The sequence below is a fragment of the Crinia signifera genome, chromosome 7 (assembly GCF_055691185.1).
Source record: "Crinia signifera chromosome 7, ASM5569118v1, whole genome shotgun sequence".
Lineage (NCBI taxonomy): Eukaryota > Metazoa > Chordata > Amphibia > Anura > Myobatrachidae > Crinia > Crinia signifera.
The window spans coordinates 109,879,517-109,895,519 of record NC_139223.1 but is presented as its reverse complement, the minus strand read 5'-3'; the positions used below and the strand labels follow the sequence as shown (position 1 = coordinate 109,895,519).

Here is a 16,003-nt window from a genome sequence, read left to right as displayed (position 1 = left end):
CCCAGCAATAGATGAAATGTCTCATAGTACATGATGTCGGCAAAAAATGCTGACACCTTTATCTGTGTGTTTAGGACGGTGTGTATTGAGTTCATATTATTGTTACATCATTATAGAGTCAAATGGATCTGCGGGATTTCACGGGGCGGCCATCTATTGTACGTATTGAAGCCTACAGATCTATTTGTAGTGGGATATGGCCATTATGTGCATAGGTGCATCAGTATTTATGTTCATTTCTTTATAGGTTGCTGAAGCAATGATGCGCTACATGGAGAGGAGGCTAAGGGCACTTGCGGCTCTCCCCACTCGTCGCCCAAGGAGGCCAGGACGTGCTAGAATCTATCGCACACGGGTGACTCTGTTTGCTCTGCCCGATGATGAGATACTTACTAGGTACCGGTTACCGCCACATGTAATTCTGGATCTGCTCACGTTAATTGAGAGCGATCTGGAACCTCTACACGGGATCACGACAGCAATTCCGCCTCACACACAGCTGCTGGCGGTGTTGCATTTCTGCGCCTCAGGATCATTCCAACAAGTAGTGGCAGTACTTGCTGGAATATCTCAGCCGGCCTTCTGCCGAATCCTGAGGCGTGTGACGTCGGCAATGTTCAGGCGCAAGGGGCACTTCATGGCCATGACATTTGCCACCGAGACCCTGCGCAGAAGCCAGCAGGCCTTCCATCAAATTGCTGGCTTCCCTAATGTGATAGGGGCTGTGGATGGCACCCATGTACCATTTGTGCCTCCATCTCGAAGTGAGAAGATATATAGGAACCGCAAATTGTTCCACTCACTGAACGTGATGGTGGTATGTGGCCCATCCATGGAAATTCTCGCCTTCAACTCGAAGTTTCCCGGAAGTGCCCATGACTCTCATGTCATCCGACAAACCGGGATATGGCAAAGACTACAAGAGCTGGAAGGCCGTGATGCGTGGGTTCTGGGTGACTCCGGTTACCCATGTACGCCCTGGCTACTTACGCCGTACAGCTCCCCAGCACCGGGCCCACAGGAGGCATTCAATCGGGCGCATGTTGCCACCAGGCAAGTGGTGGAGCGCTCAATTGGCCTTTTAAAAGGTCGATTTAGAGTGCTCCACCGCACTGGTGGTGACTTACAATATGCGCCTCAAATGGTGTCGAGGATCGTGGGCCTGTGTATATTTTTCCACAACATTGCTGTGCGGCGTGAGATACCCTTTGATGAGTGGGAGGTACCATCTGAGCCGCAAGATCCGCCCATGCGCCCATCCCGCGCCCCTGAATGCCGGAGGGGATACCAGCTGCGGGACCCTGTGGCGCAAAGATACTTCAGGTACATGTTATCGAGTTGACAGAACACACCAATTTTAGTAAAAATCACCCCTTCAAATAAGTACAGTGTGTTAGTTGTCAGTGTTACAAAACGAAAATTAGCCAGCCTGCCCTCCTAATGGCAAAGAAATAGGAGATATTTATCATATGTGCTTAGTTTTGGGGGAAGTTCAATATAGGTGCTCATTATTATACCTTGTACAAGGGATCTTATGTGTTTGTTATATCTTCATTATTGTAGTTGATACTATCCCTGATGACTGGTGAGTACATTGATTTATTCTCTAATGTGTTGGGGATTTTTTCCTGTGTTGATGTATGATTTGTTTGCAGATATATATATATATATCTATATATATGATATTTGAATTTATTAACATGTTTCAACATTTCAAGGAGCAGGCAGCCAGGCAGCCAGGCAGCCAGGCAGGCAGGCAGGCAGGCAGGCAGGGCTGGTGTATAATGCTGGTCTCAGGATACCTGCAAGTATGTGTATGTGTCTTTTAAACATAAATGTACGCATACACATAGATGCATAGAGTAAGTAATGCTAACTACAGCTATGCGTTGCTAAGCTATAGCACGCGTTGCTTGGCGGAGCGAGGCGTCATTGGATTTGCTAAGTGCATACACACTGTGTTTTATATATATCAGATTTGTTCATTGCCATACATCAGCACTACTGTTTTGAAGGCATGCGAATTTGTCACCATTTGTGTTGGCGCAGAGACGCTGTTCATGTAAAGATGAACAATAAAGTTATTAACACAAATAACTGTGATAAACCAATGCCACCACCTGATTGGTTGATAGATGCCATTGTTAACATGGCGGAGACACGAAGGGCAGACCCCTTTTCACCTGCGGAGCTGAGGGTTCTGGTCTCCGTCATGGAGACAAGGCTGGGCCGTGCGGGGCCCTTTATCAGTAACCGCCATAAGCGGAGGGCCTATGCTGCGGCAGGGCGCCGTATTTACGCCCGCACTCGGGTGCGGAGGTCCATCGGGCAGCTCGAGAGGCGGTGGTCGGACCTCCGCAGGCGCCAGCCCCAGCTGCTACAGCAAATCAGGGGCGAAATTGCTGATTGTGAGTATTTTAGCTATGAAATTTCGCACTTACAACATAGCATATATAAACAATAAAATGTGTCTCATGATAAGTGGGTGTCCATGGGTTTAAAAGTCCATAGACTGTTATGTGTGCTTCTTCCTGGTTAACATGCAGTCATGTGGCTTTTATATGTAATGACATAGCATTGAGGATTCTGATGCATACAATGTGCCAGATCTAATATGTGTTACACATTGATAAATGCCAGGGTTGTAATGTTTGAACAAATTACTAACAATCACATAATAATTTAAATGTCACATTTTGGAGCCCATTAACAGTAAGGAGCTACTTTCCTGCATCGTTTGCCATCATTATCACCCTTCCATGTATGTCTTGTTATGGATTAATACATGTGCCCCAATGACCCGACATTGACCATGATTTTTTTTTCTACCACACAGCACGAGCCCGAGCCCGACAGGCACGTGAAGAGGCCGAGGCAGCCCTGGCCCAGGAGGAGGCCCAAGACCCTGAGGAGGAGGTGGCGGCAAGGGTGGAGGAGGAGGAAGTGGAGGAGGAGGAAATGTTGGAGGAGCAAGTGGAGGAGATGGTGGAGGAGATGGTGGAGGAGGTGGTGGAGGAGGAGGAGGTGCCTGAGGAGGTGGTGGTGGAGGAGGTGGAAGAGGAGTTGGTGGCAGAGGAGGAGGTGTTGGTGGCGGAGGAGGAGGTGGAGGAGGAGGTGGTGGTGGTGGAGGAGGAGGTGGAGGAGGAGGTGGTGGTGGTGGAGGAGGTGGTTGTGGCGGAGGAGGTGGACGAGGTCATGGTGGCGGAGGAGCTGGCGGAGGAGGGGGCTGAGGAGGCCACGGTTGCCCCAGAGGATTCCGAATCCGAGGGGGAGGAGGCGTGCCAGGCCCCGGAGTCCCATCAGATCGGTATGTTTACATAATGCATAATTCATGAAGTAGTTGTACTGGTATTTGTTATGTAGCACTGTTGATTAAAAATTTTGTTCCAATACTATTCATATAGACCCCAAAGTGGGTAGCTACAGATACAGGTACGGGTTAGATGGGGTGTCCAAGGCATCCCTTTCATCCAGGACACCTCTCAATTACACAGGTTTGTGGGATGGGTTGGAGCTCCATTTTGACTGCCACATAACCGTTGTAGTTAAACAGGATCCTGGAGTAAAGGGATGAGTGGATCATTTGTGGATTAAATTCACCTGCTGCACGCGTAGATTATGACCCATCAAATAGTGGAATCTATATTGTTGGTGAATGTTATTTATAAACTCTAGGATGTATGCTATAAATGGAGTATGGCCCGGCCTACCTTGGAATGGAGTCACAAGTTGCCAGTGTCCCAGGAGCCTCCTCTACCTAAACACCCCCTGTAGTTCCGATTGTTTTTTTGCCGTCACAGAATTGTAGGTTGGTTTAGACAGAATTATGATTTTGAGGATGTGTACTGTGCATTCCTGACATTTGCATAACTCCCATGCCACGAACCATCACTGAACTTAGACTGAGCAGATTGTGACAAGTTCTTATTGACGGAGGCCATGACATGCTTGTCATTGGTTAGTCATGGGTGGGTTGTGACTGAGAAGAAACACTATGAGTGTTATGTCTTCTGCAGAGTAAAGGGTAGAGGGAAAAAAAGACAGTATGTAGTAAATAAGTTTGCATGTATGTATATATGTATGTGTCATATCTATTTATCTATGTGTGTCTCTATCTCTCTACATAGATAGATATATATATATATATATATATATATATATACACACACATGTCACCTAGCATTTGTGCAATTTATGTCGCAGTATGTGAAATGTATGCATGAATAACATGACTAATTTTTGCCCCTTTGACATGCCCACAGATGACACCACACCGGCAGATGAGGGGGTTCGTGGGGCCCTCCTGCGGGCGGAGCACCATTTGAGGCTATTACTAGCCGATCTGCAGGACCTCAGAGATCTCCTGATCTAATTTATTATTTTATATTTTTTTATTTAAATGTTAATTTTGTATTATAATAAATGGTTTATGCAAGTTCACAGTTGTTGGTTTTATTTGCACATTAAACAGTATATGTGTAGATTGTTTATAATCTTTTACACAGGGTCTAATACAAACCATTGCACTTAAATTGCTGTAAGGGTTAATGTGTGCAATGCATGTGTTAGGCATGCTTGTAAGGATATATTGGCATCTAATTGATTCCAATTCAAAATAAGCAGTTTTTTATGAGGATAGGTAATTGAATAAGTGGGTCATGTGATGTATTGCAGAAGATACATAATAGTGGGTTGTTTGGCGTAAATACTCCGCTTACGGGCGGTAGCACCGCTTGGCTCCCGTTCGGATGCGGTATTTCCGAGCATACTCTGTAATACTCTGTAATACCGTGCAGAATCGGAGTGTTTCTCCCGCACACGCATGGTTTGTATGTCGTCCGTAAACACGCCCTGTTCTTAAAGAGTGAGTCCGTCCGAATGCGGAGGACACGTGGGCGTTTCTACGGACGATGGCCGCACGCGGCAAAACACCGTGGCGTGCGGACCGCTCCGTAAGAATGCGGGAATATCCGCACCGATCAGAATAAGGGCCATAGTACTGCTGAGAGACTGGCTTATATATGCATCAGGACTTACATCTTCATCTGTATCCACAGGTAATGTTGAAGGTGGACCACAAGCCACAGAATCCGTGGATATGATGACGGAGGACATCCACATCATTCTGGAACCCGTGGACACGTTTGCGGCTGAGGAGGAAACACAGGCCTCATCACGAGAGATGCACCACCAAGTGGCGTGGCTCCCAACCCACCCCCACCCCCAAATACACCCCCTACAGTACCTTCTTCTGCCCAGGTAGCTGCCTCCTTGGCACATTTCAAGGACAAGCAGCTGGAATTTATGGCCTCCCAAAGCCTGGAAATCTCGAACATCAAGGGGTACATGCGTGACACCTTTCTGCAATTACGCAAAATGGCTAGACATGTGCGGGTTGGTGTAGGCACTCAGGTGCGCATAGCAAATAACATAGACACCCGTCTTTCAGAAATTGCTGGGGCTTTAAGGGAGCAGAACAGCCATATTGGCACTCTTGCACAAAGTTTAGTAGCCCTTACCCATGCCAGTACTGTGCAGAGCAATGCGTTGATGGCCATGCAGGCCCAAATACAACAAATGGAGGCCTCACGTGTCCTAGGTGCTCCTACTTCTACACTGAGCAGTGTGTCTAGCACACCAGTAAGTGGCTCGCCCACTTCCTCACCCCGTCGGAGTGTTAGGACCCGGGGTGGCCTGGGGGCAGGGTCAAAAGGTGGCAGTGGGCATACTGATGCTGGGCGAAAATGGTATATTTACAGTACTTCATTGTTGTTAGGATTTACTATGCTAGTAATGTTGTTACATTTCACCACATTCCCATTGTTTATGTGTGGACATTATATAATGTAATAAAAATGAGTAAACACATAACATTTTGTCTGTGTATAATTATTGTAATATTTGTAGTGTAAACTAACCCATAGCATAACGGTTGATGGCCATGGTATTGGTGTTAAATAGTTTTCTTGCAAATCTGGGCCCACAAAAGTTGTGGAACAACATATTCCAGCAAGCTCTGGCACTCATGTTTACATTAAGGTGTCCTTAATGCAGTTTGGGTATATATAGGGGTGGCCCAGAGAGAAATGGAGGCCACCTGTGTTGAAATGAACTACAGTATTTGTGCACTTGTCCAAAGTGAGATTTCGGCCAAATCGCCCAACAGAACCTGGTCTGAAAAAATGGCGATTATTAGACACCTTAAAAGTGCGAATTGCGAAATCCCATTCCATTAAATAAGCGAATTGTATACTTTTCTATTGGGAAACATCTGGATGCGCTAAAAGTGCGATTTTTTACCGCACTTTCAGGATGCATGACTTATTGCAAAAAATATGCGATTTAGGGACATTTTCGCATCATATTAAATATGCGAATTCAAGGAAAAATGCGAATTAGCCGTTTTTTGGAGAAAAAAATCGCCAAAAAAAACAAAATCGCATTCCATAGAATGTCACCCTCTGTGTTGCAGCTCTTCTAGAAAACATTTTTTTCTTTAAATTTTAATAAATTACTTTAAAATAATATCTCGGTTTCATTCACAGAAATACAGTACTTGTAAATGTAGAGCGTGCTGATGTTTCAGTCCCTGAGGACCTTTCTTAAGGCAACACAAAGTTCAGCAAATAGATCCAAGTGTACAAGTAATAGTTAAATATAGGGAACTGTATATATACAAGTACTGTATTTCTGCGAATTAAAGTGAGATATTATTTAAGTAATTTATAAAAATTTGAGTACATTTCTTTTATATATATAAGCGTGCCCCCAACACAGAGAGTCTACTTTGTCTTCTCAATAAAAGGTCCTGCCTCCTGTCAGGGTGCTGTATATCCATGGCGATGTTGAAGAGTGCCCATGTGTGTACTTATCCCGACCATACAAGGCCGGCCATTAAAGTTGGTAGCAGCAGTGACCTCCAGACCACCTTATCCGTTAATCCTGGGCCATGACTTTCCGAATTTAGTGGCGCAGTACCATGATGTGTTTTGTGCCATTCCAAGAAAGATGCAGATCATTAAACATGATGTTTTGACTCCACCCTGGTGGTAATTAAACAGAGGCTGTATCGCATACGCGAGGTGAGGCAGGCAGCAGCAAACCAAGATTTGGAGGAAATGCTACGCCATGGGTCATATAGGAATCAACCATCTACTGAAATAATCCCATTGTCATATGTCATAACATTAATGATAGCACTGGAGGTTGTGCGCGGCCGAACAGAGCAACAGTTGAAACATGGACATGAGGAGCAGTGTTCGCCTTTTCTATATAGAGTACTGTGATGCTCTTAGAGGAAAGGAGCACAGGCACCGGCAGTTTTGCAAAGTAAGAGTGGCCGTTATTCTACCACAGCCACATACAGTGGACAACCTTTTGGAATCTTTATGGTTATACAACTGTCCAGGTCCTTTTGCTCCCTAACACTATCTTTTTTACCACAATCCCTGTCATTTGACTGGCCATTTGCTGGCAGTAGGAGCCCTGACCACTAATTCTCTCACAGTAGTCAGATAATAGGCTTGCACAGTCCCTGGGCACATCCCTTGTTCCTTTTCTATAAGGACAGGAAATAGTGGACTTTTTAATGAGAAGACCAACAGCATTCACACTTTGAAATCAGAGTATTTTAAGCACAAATTAACTGAATGGATAAGTGGAAAAAATTTGACCATATATTTTTTTTTAAGTTACATTGTATTAAGAAAAGAATGATACTTTTACAGAACTGGTGTGTTTCAGTGATTAGGAGGAAAGCTAATGGTAATGTGACTTAATAGAACACAGTCAGGATTTCATTTTCGACTTCAAGTGCAATCATTACATAGTCATTGACATCCTGTAGTGGCAGCAGAGCCGGCCCTAGCCTAAATGACGCCCTAGGCAAGATTTTGGCTGTTGACCCTTAGCATTGCCACTAGTTCTGCCTCTGACCCTGCTCCCCTTTCCCAGCACCATCAACCCTCATCATAGCAGTCATCATTTTGGTGCTCCTCCCCGCAATATTTTAAATAGAAACAGTGCACACATTCGGTGCGCAGCCCAAACAGGGGTGTGTTCTTGCTGGGAAGGGGCATGGCCACACAATAGTACCCCCAATTCAAATTATGCCACACAGTAGTGCAACTTTATTCACATTATATCATGAAATGGTGTCCCTTATTCACGTTACATCACACAGTAGTACCACTTCACCTTATATACATTACTCCTCACATTATTCAATTTATACCCTTAGAAAAAAATCCTGAGAAAATATTGTATCTTAAGCACCTCCATGGCCACACTGCAACCCAGCACAAAGCAGTGTGTGCTGGGCAGACGAGAAGAGCTGCAGCTGCTGCTGTCACTTAAGGGGAGGGGGCCCTATTGGGCCCTTCCATCAGACTTTGACCTGGGTAGTTTGTACCCCCTACCCCAGTAATGCCCCTTATACATGACACACATTATTAACGTCCATATAAACATAATGCTCCTTGCACATTATGCCAACCTTTATTAATGCCCTTCATACACATAATGACACACACAATGCCCTTTACACATATTTTGCACAATATTAATGCCCTTATACACATGACACACATAATGTCTGTTACACATATGTCGCACATTATTAATGCATTTATACATGACTCACATAATGCCCCTAACACATATGCCAAACACTATTGCACAACCAAGCCAACCGCAGACAGCACTCGCACAACTACTAACACTGTGACCTCTGCCTCTGCTCACTGTGACCTCTGCCTCTGCTTGGATACAGATGTTTCCTCATACATCTTGTCTCAATAAGCCATGCTGCTCCTGGCCAGTTCTGCTAACATTGGGTGCCTTTTTTGCTGAAAATTCATCTTATTTGCATTGTTATGTGACCAGGACACACAATGAGCTTCCGATGATTAGAATGATATGCGGCATGCCTATATTCTGTGTGCGACTGTGGCTTTACCTGCATATGGAATGCTATGTTACAGTGATTTCCATGAATACACTTTGGGCGGTATTCAATGTCCTGAATCGTTGGTCACAGTGATTCAGATTTAACATTCGCCTGCCAATCGCCGTTTTTTTGCTGTGAATCGCCATGCATGGGGATTCGTGGGGAGTCGCCGAGTCACCCTATTCAACGTGGCTGAGAATCGCCGCCCCTAACGGCGATTCTCAGCCAAACCGGCGTTTCCCTATACAGCCTCATTAATGTAGTCAGTTGGTTAAAAAATTGCAGAAAAATGCCAGAAAAATGCAAATTACCCTGGACAAACGCTTCCCATACAGCAGACGGCAAACGCTGGGTAATCTGCTCAATGGCCAAACGAAGGAGTGAGGTGGGGAGGAGAATCATGGGTAAGTGAGGTGCACCATGGGTAAGAGCAGTGCTTTGTGGGTGAAAAAAAAAATACCTGAAAAAATTAAATATATATTTGTATAGCACTTCTACGACCGTGACATCACACAAGGGCAGCAAATAATAATACATTAGACTTGCATAGTTAAATAGAACCCTTAAAACCAATTATTTCACATGTTCCTATAAAAGTTCACCAGAAAAAGATGACGAGGGACACTCGGTGAGGAACGGCGATATGAAACAAGAAAAAGGAATCGCCACCTTCTCATTGAATACACTTTTGGCGATTCCCCTCAACTACCGTCGATTCCCCATGAAAAATCCTAGAGACAAAAAACCGCGATTTGTAGAGAATAACATTTGGCGATTGGTGCTTCATTCACCGGTCGTCATCGGCGATTACAGCTCATTGAATAGGGTGATTCGCATTTGGAGCTCCAAAAATCACCGTCAGACACGAAACAAACACAGAATCGCCATAAAACTTGGCGATTCTGGCTCATTGAATACCGCCCTATGTCATATGCAGATACAGCCTCACTCACACACAGAATATAGGCATGCTGCATATCACTTGAATCAGCATAAGCTGCTGGTGCCCCTAGGCATTTCAAACGCCCTAGGCATTTGCCTAGTTTGCCTATGCCTAGGGCCGGCTCTGAGTGGCAGCTAGCAATATTCTTGAGAAGGAACAGTATTCACTTCCAAGCACTACTGACATATGAGGCAGGGTCAAGGGGCATACAAAGATTTTATTGTAGGGAATTTAAATGCCATATTAGATTTTTGTTATATGATAGCGTTAATATAATATACACACAAAGGGACTTACTTTTAGGGGGGTTTCTTTGTTTCCCCTTGTTTCCAATTTTTGGAAACAAGGGCATTTGACTATTTAATCTCAGCTGTTTTCGCCAGGGAAACCGACATAATTTGTGTTTGCAGATCGGGCTCTTTGAAAAGCATCAGAATATGTATTTGCCAAAACATCTGCAAAATTTTCGCAGCTGTTTCCGTGGATTCGTGGTTCCATGTCTTTTCCGTAAAAATGGAAAAAATTAAAACATTGAATAGATGGAATGCAAATTTCATCAAGTCTGGCTGATATAAATGCATGAGGATCCTAATCTCTAATTTTTGGCTGAGATGTATCAGGAAAGTGGGGATATCGGGTACTTTTAGCATGCATCTCTTGTTTATATGACATGTTTTTATTACATTGCATGGAGACTACATGGAAACAGGGATGGTTTTAGGGTGAAGACGCCCCTAGGAACAACAGTAATGGCCGCCCTCTTGCCTAATTTTATGTTCACTGATTAGTCATAAGCACTTATCTACTAAGTATAATTGAATTTTGTGTGTGTGTGTGTGTGTGTATGGATGTTCCAAGATAACTCTCAAACGCTTTAACTAATCGTCTTGAAGCTTTGCACACTACCGTACAGGGGCGGATTGGGAATTAAAACCAGCCCGGGAAATATCTTGAAGCAGCCCTAACGGGTGGCGGAGTGTTGTTGCGCGCCGGAGGCGCGCCAGATTTTTTTGGGGGCGTGGCCTAGCCATATGGGGTGTGGCCTATTTCAATGAGCTGCTGATTACGTCCCCAGCCCCTCAGGCTGCAGAATAGGCGCATGCGTACAGCGTTTATTCTGCAGCCTGTGGGGCTGGGGAGATAGAGACAGGGGGTCTCCCAACACAGTAGAGTGGCAGGGTGGAAGAGGATGCAGGGAGGGAGGGGGGGATGGAGGGTGGCATAGAATGCTGGGAGGGGAGATGCAGAGTGGCTGAGAATGAAGGGAGTGAGGACTTACACAGGGTGGCATGCCACACACCGTGATGCCATTATACATATACCACACACCGTGATGCCATTATACATATGCCACACACCGTGATGCCATTATACATATACCACACACCGTGATGCCATTATACATATGCCACACACCGTGATGCCATTATACATATGCCACATACCGTGATGCCATTATACATATACCACACACCGTGATGCCCAGTATACATATGCCACACACCGTGATGCCATTATACATATGCCACATACCGTGATGCCATTATACATATACCACACACCGTGATGCCCAGTATACATATACCACACACCGTGATGCCCAGTATACATATGCCACACACCGTGATGCCATTATACATATACCACACACCGTGATGCCATTATACATATACCACACACCATGATGCCCAGTATACATATGCCACACACCGTGATGCCCATTACACGTATGCTGCACACCGTGATGCCCTCCCCATTTATGTGCCTACTGGACACAATTACACAATCACCACCTCCTGCCCTTATCCCTACTTAGCACAATTACCACCCACAGTGCAAGTAACTGCTGGAAAGTTACCCCAATGTGGATGTTTTTCAAGGATACACTTAAGTGCCATCACATGCATGTGTACAAGGCACACTTACTACCCCACAGATGTGCATACTGGGCAACCAGTCACCACTGTGCAGCTGCACTCACCACATATCACAGATCCGCAGTGCCCCAGCCTGCCGGTAATTAGCGCTCGTAAACCGCTGTCACACTCACACAGCCGGGGAGACTTGTGGTGTGGTCCGGGTCCAGCTCTCAGCAGGAATGGGTCCAGGTCCCCAGGGGCTGTGGTCCCGGTCCCCCTCATTGGTGGCAGCGTTGGTCCAGGTCCCTCTCATCCAAGAATGAATTGCTGCCGCTACAGCGGGGTAGCGGGGCAGGAGGGGGGGGGGGGGCGATACACCCCACACACACATACTGTATATGCAGGCCCCACACACATACTGTATATGCACCCCCCCACACACATACTGTATATGCACCCCCCCCACACACATACTGTATATGCACCCCCCACACACATACTGTATATGCACCCCACACACACATACTGTATATGCAGACCCCATACACATACTGTATATGCACCCCCCACACATAATGTATATGCACCCCCCACACAAATACTGTATATGCACCCCACACACACATACTGTATATGCACCCCACACACATACTGTATATGCACCCCACACACATACTGTATATGCACCCCACACACATACTGTATATGCACCCCCCCACACAAATACTGTATATGCACCCCACACACACATGCTGTATATGCACCCCACACATACTGTATATGAACCCCCCCCCCACACACACACACACACACACTGTATATGCACACATCCCCCCCCCCCCCCCACATACTGTATATACACTGCCCAGCTTTTCCCATGGACATATAAACATATCACATCCCCCCTCCCCACCCACATACTGTATATACACTGCCCAGCAGGTCCCCTTGGACATTAACATGTCACCTCCTCCCCAGCATAAACCACATACCTTAGAACTATGCTGGTGTGGCTGGCTGTAGTGGTACAAGCTGCTCCCCTGTCATTGCCTGGCTGCAGGGCAGGCTCCACGAGTCACAGACACATAGCCATGTGTGCAGCTACAGCATGCTCAGAGTCAGCAGAGCATACGAAGAGCTGCCTGGCCTGCATCCTGCTTCTAAGAGGAAGGGGAGGGAGGTGGGCGGCACTGAAGACGAGTGCTCAGTGCTGTGTTTTCGTTGTTACAAATTATACAGAAGGTCCGGAGGGAGGGTGATGCTACCTGTCATTAACCCTGACAGGAGGAGCGGGGAGTAGAGGGAAGTGTTGCTGCCAGCAGGAGAAGGACGGCAGTCACGGCACTGAGCTGAACCGCGGGAGGAGCTGTGTGTGTGTCCACGCATGCACAGTCAGCAGCCCTCCCGCGGCCATGTTAAATGCTGGCAAATCAGCCCTGCCGCTGCTGAGGAGATATGAGTGATCGCGCGGCCCAGCCAGGGGGGAGAGCGGCCGGGTATAGTGTTTAATAGACCGGCCCACCGGGATATGACCCGGTTTCCCGGTGGGCCAATCCGCCCCTGCTACCGTACCATTTTAAGGGACACTCTAAGTTCGAAGATGGGTTTAAATGGACGACCCCTTAAGTGTGCTGTCATAAGGGTCCATGCTATTTCTGTTATTTTCATGCATTGTGATATGTCCATGGAAAGCTTATTACTTTATGACTACAACCAGGGCTGCTGAAAGCGCCACCAGGCCCTGTTAAAAAGGGGCAAGGTTAATGGGAAGGGTGTGGCCACACCCCTGTTAAAAATATTAGCAGGAGATGTGGGCTGTGTGCCAGCATACAGGCAGCTGCTGCAGCTGCCTCTCTCCCTCGCTCAGCAATCAGCAGCGTGTGCTGAGTGGGGGAGAGAGGCTGCTCTCTACTCCCACTTCCCGGTCTCTGCTGAGGGGAAAATGGTGCTTCCCCCCCCCCCCGACGGCACTGAATACACCACAATAAACAGACTCCCTTAAGTGGATCCCTTGAGTGGTGGGTTTTCCTGGCCCAGAAATAGTCACCACAGTAGGGGCAGCCGCCCCTGCTCCCCTGGGGCTGCTGCTGCCAGTTTAGGAGGGCTTAGGAGCTCTTGGGTGTTCGGATGCTCAGCCAAACACCCAAACACACGAACAGCCGAGCCTGGCCGAACCTCTCCAAGTGCCATGATCCTCCCCGAGCTGCAACAGGGAGGATCGGCGACAGTGGTGGTGACGGGGAGGATTGGCAATGGGGGTGGAAGGATCAGCAACAGGGGATGGTGCACCAGTTGTTCACCACTGGAGGCACCACTGGCGCACCCTTTCTTTCCAGTGGCATGCACAGAAATTTCTCTGCAGCTCAGCCTGAGAAATACATACCACCGAAGGGGTTAAAGGCCTATAAGGGTCCATAAAATGGAAAACATTTTCGCTTTACAAAACTTTTGAATATTGCATAAGCATAAACCTTCGCCCATCCGTCAGACGGGTCTTAAGACTAGTTTGTTGATATAAGTTAATAGAATAATAAAAAAGCCCTTATGACATTTTTTATTTTAAAATATTTACTAAGTAGGACAGTTTAAAGGGGCAGTATGTAATACTGGATCCCAGCTGAACTTACTAAACAGACCACACATATTGCAATATGGCAACCAATATTGAATTGCAATATGACTGACATCCATTTAAAAGATCAACTAAGTTTAAGTGTCATGTCACCGAAAATGACCTCTATTCACCAGAGATTCAGGTCCTCTTCTGAATACTCTAACAGGGGTCTCTGGTCGATAGGTCTACAGTGTGTAGGTTAAAATGTTGACACCATAAAGTCGCCATGACCAAAAGGTCAACATTGACAAATGTCGACACTATTAAAGATCGACATGAGTTTTTCACTTTTTAAAATTGGACTTTTTCATAAATGAACTCTGATTGGGAACAGTAAAGTGTGCTGAGCACAGCTATATCAGAGAGCGAGACATCTACCTTTTTATGCCGACCTTTTGCTTGTGTCATCCTTTTATCAATGTTGACATTTTGCAGTCGGATTTTTATACAATGGCTACTTTGCATGTTGACCTTTTGGTGTTAACCTATTGATTCATTGTCTACCTTTCCATCCACACCCCTAACATGTACATGATCATTTAATTCAGGTTGAGGGCCAGGAGCGGAGTGTGGGCCTGATTCAGAAGTGAATATAGTGTCCATTTTGGATGAAATCTGCTCTGCATCTCGATGGGGACAGCCGAGGATCGCAAAACAAGATTAGTCGCAGACAGAGAGTTTTTTTTGGAGAGCATTCCTGCAAGGTAAAATGGCTGTGGCTAGTCAGACTGCACTGATGGCCACGTTCCCACGTTCCCATGGATATTGTGCGACTCATGATGGGACTCTGTACCGAAAGTGGCACTAGACAGTGAGCATTTCTATACGAATTCCATCGCCTGCGTCATTAGAATAAACAACGCAGTCACTCAGTGTAAAAAGATGCCGTCAGTGCTGCATAAGCATCCACCTCTGAATCAGTGTGCTGCATGCTGGGAGAATTAACAGTAACCAAATACAAAAGTCAAAGCATTTTGAAAAAATAGGGAGCGAAAGATGAGGATGGGAATAATTGTGTTGTTTTATTCTTGGACATTATAAAAGATGAACCGTCATCAAAAAGCCTAATACCCCTTTCACATCGCACTTTTAAAACGGTAAATTGCCGATTTTTTGTCATTTTAAAACGTTTAAGCCTGCACTATGAATGCACCAGAGCCGGTTTACCGTTTAAAGTTAACTGGTATTTCGAACCGTGTAAAAAGCAGAGTCCTACACGGTTCCTTGCCGTTTTTTGAGCAATGTGAATGTGTACAATGTGTCTGAAACGGTATTTCAGGCAAACAACACAAGCTACAGAGCAGTGATAGGCTGTCCCCTTTAAAATGAAAGGCAATGTTGACACTCTGGCTTGAAACGTGTTCGGGTTGAAACGGTTTCACTGCTATGTTGAATGAGACTTAACCGGTATTTAAAACGGTAATCTGCGGCAATGTTAAGGCTCTGACCCGTTTTAATTACCGTTTTAAAATACCGGTTTTTAAAACGTGTCGGCGATGTGAAAGTGGTATAACCCAGTGCCCAGTGCCTGCAGCCTCTTTAGGAACAAGCTGTAAAATATCAGTGCACTGGTGGCTTTGTGAGTGGCTGGCAGCGGGGGCAGTTGGTAGTCCTCGCTGCCACCCGCTGGCTCAGCGTCT

General features: G+C 46.0%; 1 protein-coding gene across 3 annotated transcripts in view; it reads right to left on the bottom strand.

The window, feature by feature from the left end:
- Nucleotides 1–16,003, bottom strand: part of LOC146020468 (uncharacterized) — a 142,963-nt gene that overhangs the window by 80,589 nt on the left and 46,371 nt on the right. Inside the window, exon 1 of one of the 3 annotated variants that reach the window (XM_083153623.1) lies at nt 12,742–13,143. The exons of the other annotated variants lie outside the window; for them this stretch is intronic. The gene's annotated coding sequence lies outside the window, so the exon portion shown is untranslated. Of the gene's footprint in view, nt 1–12,741; nt 13,144–16,003 lie in introns of those variants that run through there. 3 annotated transcript variants of the gene reach the window in all.